Raw genomic sequence first — 10,592 nt, forward strand, 5'->3', positions numbered from 1 at the left:
TTTGTTCCTGGTCCCTCTGTTCCTCCTCTGTGCACTCCTGGCCCCTTCGTGTCGCCTGTGGGTGTCCCCTTTGTGTCTCCTTTTTCTCTCTGCCTGTCTGCGTTCCCTGTCCTCTGTCGCGTCCTGTCCTTCTTCTCGTCCCTGTTTCTGTTTTGTGTCTCGGTCCTGTTTCCCTGGTCTCGTTGATGGTTTTGTTCTTGTTTTTCAGGTCTTGTTCCCTCGTCCCGTCCGTCGCCTCCTCTCGGGCGCGCCCGGTGTGCGCGCCTTTGGGGGGGGGTTATGTCACGCCCCGCTCCGTCCGCTCCCGATGTGTGCCACGCCCACCTCATTACCTCCTGTTTTGCCCTGATTGTTCTAACCTGTGGCTTGTTGTCCGTGGCTTGTCTAGTGTATTTAGTCCTTGTCAGAGTCAGTTATCCCCAGATCAGTCATTGTGTAGTGTCCGTTGATGTTCGTGCCTGTACGTCTGCCTGCTATTAAACCCTGTTAACCTGACTACCTGGCTACGCTCGCCTGCTTCCTACTCGCCCTACCCGCGAGCGTGACAGTTACAGACTCTTTATTATTGACAGGCACAATTGGCACTCAGCAGTAAATGATTTTTCACTTTTTGTTTGAAATTTGGAAAAATGATGCTTATATTTCTATGACCAGAGGTGTAAAGAGTACCTGAAAACCATACTTGAGTAAGAGTACAGATACCTTACTGTATAAATTACTCCATTACAAGTTACAAGTCACCAATTCCAATAAGACTTGAGTAAAAGTCGTAAAGTATCCAATTTTAAAAGAACTTAAGTATTTTACTCGTACTGAATGTAGGCTCAAAGAACACCAAGAAATGTGGAAAACAAGGAACTATTTATTTATGAGGCTTTATTTCCTAATATAGACATTAAATTGAACACCTCAATGTTTCAAAATGGCAGAAGAAGAAAATAGAACAAAAAGTCAGTCTCAGTCAAACTCAAATGTTCAAAAAAAAAGGTAAAACAATAAAAAAACTAATAAAAAAACAAATTCAGAGCTGACTTTAATGGTGTCTTAAGGGCAATTCTTAAGGGTATTTCAAGCAAAAATGGAGCACTCCTAGTAATAAAATAATGACTTGAATTACACCATGATAATTATCAATATCGTTTGATATGATCATGATAAAAATATTTTTGCTATATCGCACAGCCTTAATGGATGCTACCACAGTGGCTTTGCTAACTAGCTAATAACTAGTAACCCATAGGAAGCAAGCTGAACAGTCGTTTGACCAGACAGTAATATCTGATAACGCACAAAGTCTTTAAGTGTCAAGTCTTGTTAACTACATGGAAGCTATATTATCAGCAAGAAGGTCTTTACCTAGTTACCATAGTTTTGGTAGTGAGTCGGCTAGATAGTCAGCTAACTGATGGAAACGTTTAACCAGCAGCAAAACAACCACAAACAACCATGCGGGTCCCACAGTAAAATCTTTGTGCAGTAATTGACAGTCAATAGTGTGTCTAGCAGAAACATTAACAAACAAAATAATAAATAATAGATAGCACTGTTATTACACTGGGATACTAAAGATTTTTAACTTAATGACATAACAGGTACTACAACGATTCCGTTCTGCGAGTTCGCTTTGGCTTCCGCTTTAAGACGTGTTGGACAAGGGCGTGGCTTTCGCGGTACGAATGGGCCGGGTTGGATGTGGGCGGGGTTGGATGTCCAACCCCGCCCTCCTGCAGGCTGCAGCCAGACATACTTGAAGAAATTAGCCGTGGTAGATAAAGATCCTGACTTGTCGCACGCAATCACAATGTAGCGAGTAACGGTAAGCGTCCGTTCAAATGTAGTGGAGTAAAGAGTACATATATTCAGTCACAAATGTAGTGGAGTAGAGAGTAAAAGTTGCTTATATTTTTGATACTCAGTACAAGTACAAAGTAGCCAAAAAAATACTTAAGTACAGTAACGAAGTCCATTTACTCAAGTACTTTACACCACTGTCTATGACTCACAGTCGGTCAAGGTTGAACGCCGATCTACAGCTTACCACTGCCCTCTATTGAGCAAAGGGAAAAGTGTGCACGTGATTATTTAAAACAAAGCCAAAGAACAAACATATCTTTTAAAAGATTTTTAAAATTGTTTTTAAATCACAGCAGTTGTATTCTAAAAGTATTCTCTTACTTTTTTTTTTTTTTTTTAAAAGTAATTGTATTCTAAATATTGTCTTGCATAATGTAACATGGGCTGAATACAGATACTTCATTTTTGTATTCTCAGTATGTAGCACCATTGCATGTACTCTGTTACATCCCAGCCCTGCCTGTAACATAGTGGCATAGCTTTTGTTCCAGCAACATAACCATTATATTTTCCTATTCTTAGCAAACTCAAACAATGCCACTAGAACACTAAATGCAGGATAGTTCATTGAAATGTATTGTAGCTCTGGTGGGATCCGGCAACGTGTTGGACAGATGCCAGCTTGCAAATAATGTAAACAGCTTTGTGTAGTCATCAGCTATTGTGTTGTAAACTAATGTTGCGTTTAGTGTTTAATGTCACGTGTTGTAAATAGAGGTGTGTGTGTGTGTGTGTGTGTGTTGTAAGTGCGAATGGTACAGGTGCAATAAAAGCCACCTTGTGGTTGAACCCAAATCTGTTCTTGGTCTTATTATTTGAACCAGTGACATGACTCACCCACCCATCATTACACTGGTGTCAGAAGTGGGATTTGACAGCTCTGCCTGACAAGAAGCAGTAAGCCAATGGGAAACCCTGGGAACTGAGCCTCGTGGCTTCCTGGGTGGACCTGATGGATGCAGCACGCTCTGCCCACTGCATCACCCAGACAAGCCAGCTGAAGTCTGCCAGTCAAGTACACTGGTAAGTGAGGGAAGCAGAGCAAGGACCATCATGAAGCTCCTGTACTATGGAGAGAAGGAGCCCCTGGAGACCTATCGGCACAACAAGGAGATGGTGCTGTACCTGGCGTTGGTGCTCGAAGGGAAACTCTCCAAGCTCTCCTCAGCCTGACCCCCGACGAGCAGCAGGACTACCTTGGCACTGGAGCAGCATGTCAGCCAGCGGCCAGCGATGGAGGCAGAGAGAGCAGAACTGGTGAACCGGCAAAGCTGGGACAGCGAAACCCTGGGGGCATTTGCTGCGGGCCTCCACATCCTCACACAGATGGGCTACCTGCACTTCCCTGGTGCTGCACAGGAAGAACTGGCTCTGTCATGGCATTAATATCAGAGTGGCTGCACCAGCACATCCAACTGTTGGTGGCTACGCCTGCCGAGGCCTTGGCAGAGGTGGAGAGAGGGAAGACGATCCTGTCCCTGCCTGCCACATCATGCCAGTCGCCAGCCATGTCATGTCGAAGCTGCACCTGCACGCCCGGGGGCTCTGACAGCGAGGATGAGTGACCCACACCGAGCCATAGCTGAGATGTTGCCCACCAGCTGCTCCCCCCTGCTACTGCTGTGGAGAGGGCGGACACTTCGCCCGTGACTGCCCTGTCCCAGTGCCGTGCCCTCACCTCAAACAGCAACTGGGACACACCGGACGGGTGGCGCTGGAAGGGGGGCACCACCCACAATGCACAGCGGTCCAACCCCTGCAGCTGCACCCAGAGTGAGCCAGCTTGGCGAGGCTACCAACCTGCACGTCAACTGCCTGGTAGAGAAGACCCTACTGAGCCCTGGTGCACACGGGGTCCTCATTCATCTGGGTGTGTTACCAGGCACCAGCAGAGCCACACCAGCCAGCTGGGAGACAACAGACGTGCAGCTGATGTCAGTGACTGGTGTGCAAATGGCCATGAGGGGAAAATGAAGCTGTGAGTACAGCTGGCTGGACACATGGTGGTGCAGGAGGTCTGGCTCGTTGACATCTCCCACCCCAACATTATCGGTCTGGACTTGCTGGTTTGCCTGGGGGTCGCTATCGTGGTACTGGGAGCAGCCCTCCCCCTCGGCACAGACATGGTGGTCCTCCCGCACGACCGCAGCGGCTGGTGGCAGAGGATGAAGGCCTCCACACGGCATGGATAGAGAGCAGCATGCAGCCCCCAGGGGAAGACCACCAGCGACACAGCCATGGATTAGGGTTCAGTCCCACATACCAGGAATTGAACCCTCATCGCTGGAGGTGTGAAGTTACAGCTCATGCCATTGAGTCTCCGGACCACAATATACAGAAGTTAATAAGAAAATAATAAACATGAAAACTGCAGGGAAACTTACCTAATATGAATATGTTGTGCATCCAGGCAAAGAGTTGAGAATAAATAGCAAGGAACAGCATGTTAAACAGTTTTGAATTATCTGTAAGGCAAACAGAGCAAATCAGACACCCTCAGTCTCTCATCAGTCTGTACAGATATAACATGATATTAAATAACAAAGTGTCCTTGGGCTTCTCTTCCCCTGAGATAAATCCTGCCGTCCCCAGGGCCCGACTGCACTGTGAGGTCATGCACAGTAAGGTCCATGATCCGAGGGCAGCGGGGCTCAGAACACAGGCCAAGGAGTCTAATGCCCCCGAGAGTCAGAGGGTCCCTCGGAAACCTGTGACGACCAGGCACACCCCCAGCCCGTATCACCCACTCCATCAGGGAGGGGAGTGTGAGCGTGCGTGACAGTACCCCAAAGAATGTCAACTGTGCCTGGGTCTGGGCCCAGAAACAAATCTAACCAAAGACTAATCAGCTAATCTAGTCACTAGTTCCCTCTGAAATATCCCTGGTTCTTGACGTTTAATCCAGTGAAGTGAATGATGAGCAGCCTTGGAGCCAAAACAATCTCAGGCTCAAAATTTAAATGGATGTGATGCTCAGCTTACTGGCTTGGAGCCTTAGTGTGGAATGTAAGCCACCTAGTGGCCACTTGTGGTAAGGAGAGCTAGTGCTGCAGGATGAACCGAACACTAGGTTAAGGTGCCAGATGTTTACAGTCATGAGACCCTGAAGAATCATGTGACGCCCACCTGTGATCTAAGGCCTGAGCTGTAGCTACAGGAAAAATATGTTGGATTTATCAAAATTAGATCAAATAATTTTGTCTCCACCAATGTGTAGGGCAATTCATTATTATTTTCTTTATTAATATTAATTATTTATTAATTATTGTATTTGAATGGTTCATTTATCCAACAGACAATATTATGTAAGTCTCAATTAGTTAGTTACTAGAAGATTTAGTTCCAGGATGTTGCTGCAATTAATTAATTACAGCACAACTACTTCACCTGGGTTACGGGCTCGTCCCGTGAACGTACTGTAACTCTCACCAGGTCTGTAGCAACTCTGTAGTAAAACTCTGCTCATGGCCATAAATATAGTCTCACGATACTTTAGGACAAATTTGGGATTTTTAAAAGCTTAGGGAAGTTCGCACCAGTGAAGTGGCTTAATTACAAGGCAATCAATCAGCAAGAGATTCAAAATGTATGAAAGGCATCCATTTATTTCTAACACTATAACTAACACATGGCAGACATTACCATCCATCAATCTTCTGAAGCCGCTTATCCTATTCAGGGTCACAGGGGGTCTGGAGCCTGTCCCAGAAGCTACAGGTGCAAGGGAGGGAATAACCCATAACAGGGCACACTAACACACCATTCACACCCCCACGGCAATGTGGCAGCTCCAGTTAGCCTGTGTGTGGGGAAACTGGAGTAGCTGGAGGAAACCCCACGACAACACGGGGAGAACATGCAAACTCCACACACATGGAACCCTGGCGGAGACTCATCTTCCATGGTGTGGTCTGTCTTGAGCAACTGGAACCTTCACGACGTGTGTGGGTGTCCTCACGTGCCCATTGGTGCCAACATCGGGTGACTGTGACATCTGCATGCCCCACATGCCAGGTAATTGCTCAATACGACCACCCAGCCTCATGCAAACCCACAATGGGACCCCTATCAAACTCCCTCATGTGCTGGTAATGGCGTCTAATGTGTTTATGAGGCATCCTCTGTGACTGGTGACTAGACGTTCCAGCTCCTTACAAATTGAATCATTTACATAACCATCGCTGGTCTGCACATGTACCAAATTACATCAAAATTGGACCATTACTTCTGGGTGCTTACCTTTATTTGTCACTGAGTGTACAAAGGACAATATGAATTAGCACAGCACACTATTTTTAAAGGAGCCTTTAATTAACACATTATTCGGAAAAGGGATACAAACCCCTAAAACCCTTAGACTCCAGCACACCACCGTGAGACGCATCATCTCCAAATGGGAAAAAATTGTAATGGTAGCAAATCTGCCAGGCGTGACCAGGCTGGCAAAGCTAATCCACATATAGACATCTCACCAGGGAAGCTGCAGCAGATCCCAAATGAACATCTATGGAATGACAGGCCTCTCACACATCAGCTAATGTCTGAGGTCATGATTCCATGTTTATAAAGACACTGGACAAAAATGTGTCCGTGGGAGAGATGCAAGGCAGAAACCAGAGCTTAGAGGAACATCTAACATTTGCCAAAAAGCACCTTGATTACCTCCAACACTTGTGGGAAGATGATCTGTGGATTGATGAGTCAAAATTTGGAAGACATGGGTCCTGCTTCATCTGGCGTAAAGCTAACACAGCTTCCACACAAGGACCATCATGGCCACAGTCAGACATGGGGAATTACTGGGATGCTGTGGGGATCTCCTCTTACAGCAAGTGTTTCATTGCAGTTTTTTCTGCTAAAGGTGGCACAACCAGAACCAGCGGTCTCAGAAATAGGGGGATGTGCACAATCAAATGGTTTTATTTTCTCTACCCTCCTATTAATAAATTTAAACGTATTTACAACCAGGCTACTCTGTCACTCACTTCGCTACGTTCTCTCTCCCCCCAAAAACCTTTGTGTAACAACAACTAACTCAATTTTGTTCCCCTCATTACTTGCAAGGCTTTCCCATATTAATTAAACTATAAATAGAATGGCAATGCTTACATTACCATTCTAAATGCAGTGTTACTGTTTTGCCTTTAATGTTTTTTTCCAGAGAAACTGGATGAGAAAAACGTGTGCAGCATATCTGTTTAAAACACACTTTCGACTTAAATCAAAACGACGTGAACAAATGCCAGCAGCCAGGTCTGTCTATTACGTTCTGTGGACGTAACCCTAATCCCAACTATAACAATATTACCCCTAACCAGCCCTAATTATAACCATTAGTAACCAAACTGAAGTGGCCAGGGAGAGGGAAGTCCGGGTTTCTATGCTTAGACTGCTGCCAACGCGACCCGACCCGCAAGAAGACGGATGGATGGATGGATGAAAGTAACCAAATCAAATACAAGGCTTTTGTCATTTTTAGCATTTTGATTGCATTTATAGGTTTTTAAAAATTGAGTTTCCTTTTGTGGGGACCAAAAATGTCCCACCAAGGTCAAAACAACAGCTATTTATCATCCGTCCATTTTCTGAAACTGCTTAATCCCAACTGGGGTCATGGGGGGGACTGAAGCCCATCCTGGGAACAATGGGTGCAGGCAGGTGCCAACACACTGCAGGGTGCACACACTCACCAATTAACCTATCCTGCATGTTTTTGGACCATGGGAGGAATCTGAAGCCCCTGGCGGATACAGGGAGAGCGTGTGATCTCCACACAGAAAGGAGCCGGGACCAAACCCAGGACCTTCTTGCTGTGAGGCAGCAGCGCTAATCACTGCGCAGCTATTTATCACATTGTTTGAATATTGTTCCCTACAATCTAATATGTACATGACCACGTAGACAAACATACACACACGCTCGCGCAAACACTATAAGCAAATTACGGATGGTACTTAACCCAACTGAATGTTTTCTCCCGCCTACCTTAAATGTACCCAGAGTCTTTTGCTCAGCTCCATACCCATCTGCAGCCCCTGCAGAGACCCATCACACACTGGCTGGCTCCCAGATTGGTTCCTCCTTACCTCTTTGGTTAAACCAGCATCTAATGCGCTAATCTTGCGCTAATCTTAGTCTTACAATGGAAGAATATAGATTTGCCGTATGATTTCTTGCATGAATGCGAGAGTCAGAAAGCGTGTCACACCAGATGCGTGCGAGTTGGCAACCCTGGGATAAAAAAACAAAAGTTTTTATCAAAATGCTTAATCATTTTTTTTACTTTAAAAAAAAAAAAAGAGTATTCACAGCTTTTCAGCACGATATCACTGTTTTGTTTTACATAAGAACTATACAAACGAGAGGAGGCCATTCGGCCCATCGAGCTCGCTTGGGGAGAACTTAACTAATAGCTCAGAGTTGTTAAAATCTTATCTACCTCTGATTTAAAGGAACCCAAGGATTCAGCTTGCACTACGTTATCAGGAAGACTATTCCATACTCTTAGTACACGCTGTGTAAAGAAGTGCTTCCTTAAATCCAGTTTGAAATGTTCTCCCGCTAATTTCCACCTATGGCCACGAGTTCTTGTATTTGAACTAATGCTGAAGTAACTATTTGGTTGAACAGCATCCAAACCTGTTAGAATCTTATAGACCTGGATCATGTCCCCCCTCAGTCTAGCTACTGACCCAACAAACCGGAAGCTAGGCTGCTGGAATAATGTCTAACGGAAATAAGTCACATACATTGCCTCCCTATTTGCTGCTCATTGTGAGGACGAAACATAACGATTGTAGTCTTATATCACACAAACTCATTTTATCATACTTTTACTAAGTAGTGAAACTGCACGCTGAACAGTGTTAGTTCTATTGTAAATGATGAAATCTTTATTATTCTTAAATAATTTATTTAAATTTTAAATAATCTTTCTTACATCACACGTTTTCACATTGTGACTCTCAACACTTCCATATCACAGGGGTTCCTCCCCTTGACCATGTTCAACAGTTTTCCCCGCTCTCCCCTTCAATGACTTAATGGTGGTGTGACTGATCTGATGGGAGTGGGATCAAACCAGCAGTTTTTCACTGTGAAGTGTGGAGAGTCCCAATCTTAATTAAGGATAAGATTAACTTTATTCATCCCAGGGGTAAATTCTGGTGCATACAGCAACAAGAGACGAACATACATACAGCTCAAAACAGACGAGTAAACTTTGACCCTGTCTTAGTTGAAATAATAAAAAAAAAATCTAAATATTTATTTTAAATAAAATCAAAAAATTTGATTTATGTTTAGTTTTTGATGTATGGTTTTGAAATCAGATTCATAGTCTAGAACTCAGTAATAAACTCGGTCTTGTCTCAGGCTCAATCCCCTGCTGGACTTGGTCTGGTCTCAGACTTGAACAAAACCCTTGTATCTACAGTACTTACAGGCATAAACTGCTTAGTCTAACACAAAACTAAAAAGAAGAAACTCTATAAGCATTCATCTTGTATTAATGGGCAAAGTTCTAAGGTGTTTGTGTTTAATTCACTACAATGTAGAAAAGAAATAGGACCCATCCATTAACAGTGTAGTCTGGGGAGGCTCTCCTGGGGTTCAACCTGGGCAGGATACCAGTCCATCGTAGAGTACACAGACACACAGCGATGCGAAACACTGACAGAGAGAAAAGAAACAAAAGTTTAAACAGATATATCCACACACCTATAAATATACTTATGCATCAAAATATGCTTTGGAATGGCCCAGCCAGAGCCCAGACCTAAATCCAATTGAAAATCAGTGGGGTGACCTGAAGAGGGCTGTGCACAAGAGATGCCCTCACAATCTGACAGATTCGGAGCACTTTTGCAAGGAAGAGTGGGCCAGTATCACCAAGTCAAGAGGTAACATGCTAATATTCTCCTACCCAAAAAGACTTAATGCTGTAATTAAATCAAAAGGTGCTTCAACAAAGTATTACTTTAAGGGTGTGCACATATTTATGTTTTTCCCCTAACAGATGTTTGTTTTTGTACAGGTAATAGGTTACATTAAAGGTGGGAAAAGTTTTGAAATGATTTATTGTGGTTTCATTTATTTACATCACAAAAACCTGGCATTTTAAACAGGGTGTGTACATTTTTTATACCTACTGTATATCACAGATATTTCTCTAACTTTGCAGACTCATTCCCAGGGTGACACACTGGAACTGGAACTGGTCAGATTTTGAGACATTGCACTAAAACTGAAGCAGTACCACATAGTATGAGCAAAGAAAAGGGTATATATGCCTGATATTATATGCCTGTAAGATAACTTACAAAGTATTTAATGGATCTTTTTCAAACTTTGCAGAGGCAGTATATGGGTGGATTACTGGAGCTGATCAAATATTGAGACAAATTACCTCAAAATCCAACAATACTGGCACCAAAGGGTGACTGTAGATGACATTTGACCTTGTGAAGTATCCATTTATGAGGTTATGATTATGTGTTGACAAAGTGCACAGTAGGTGAAGCCCGTCTGGCAGCAAGAGCGACTCACCTGTTTTCCAGATGCCACCATTACCCTGTAGATTTGTCATAGGGTAGCAGCCACAAGATGGTTCTGTTACAACATGCTTTATAATCAGTTAGATATTTGCAATCATTGAAGTTGTTGCTGTAATAGTAAATGGTATCGCTAAAATTAGAATGCTTGCTATCTTATATTAGAAACACTACATGATAGTGGAG

This window comes from Paramormyrops kingsleyae, chromosome 12 (assembly GCF_048594095.1).
Source record: "Paramormyrops kingsleyae isolate MSU_618 chromosome 12, PKINGS_0.4, whole genome shotgun sequence".
Lineage (NCBI taxonomy): Eukaryota > Metazoa > Chordata > Actinopteri > Osteoglossiformes > Mormyridae > Paramormyrops > Paramormyrops kingsleyae.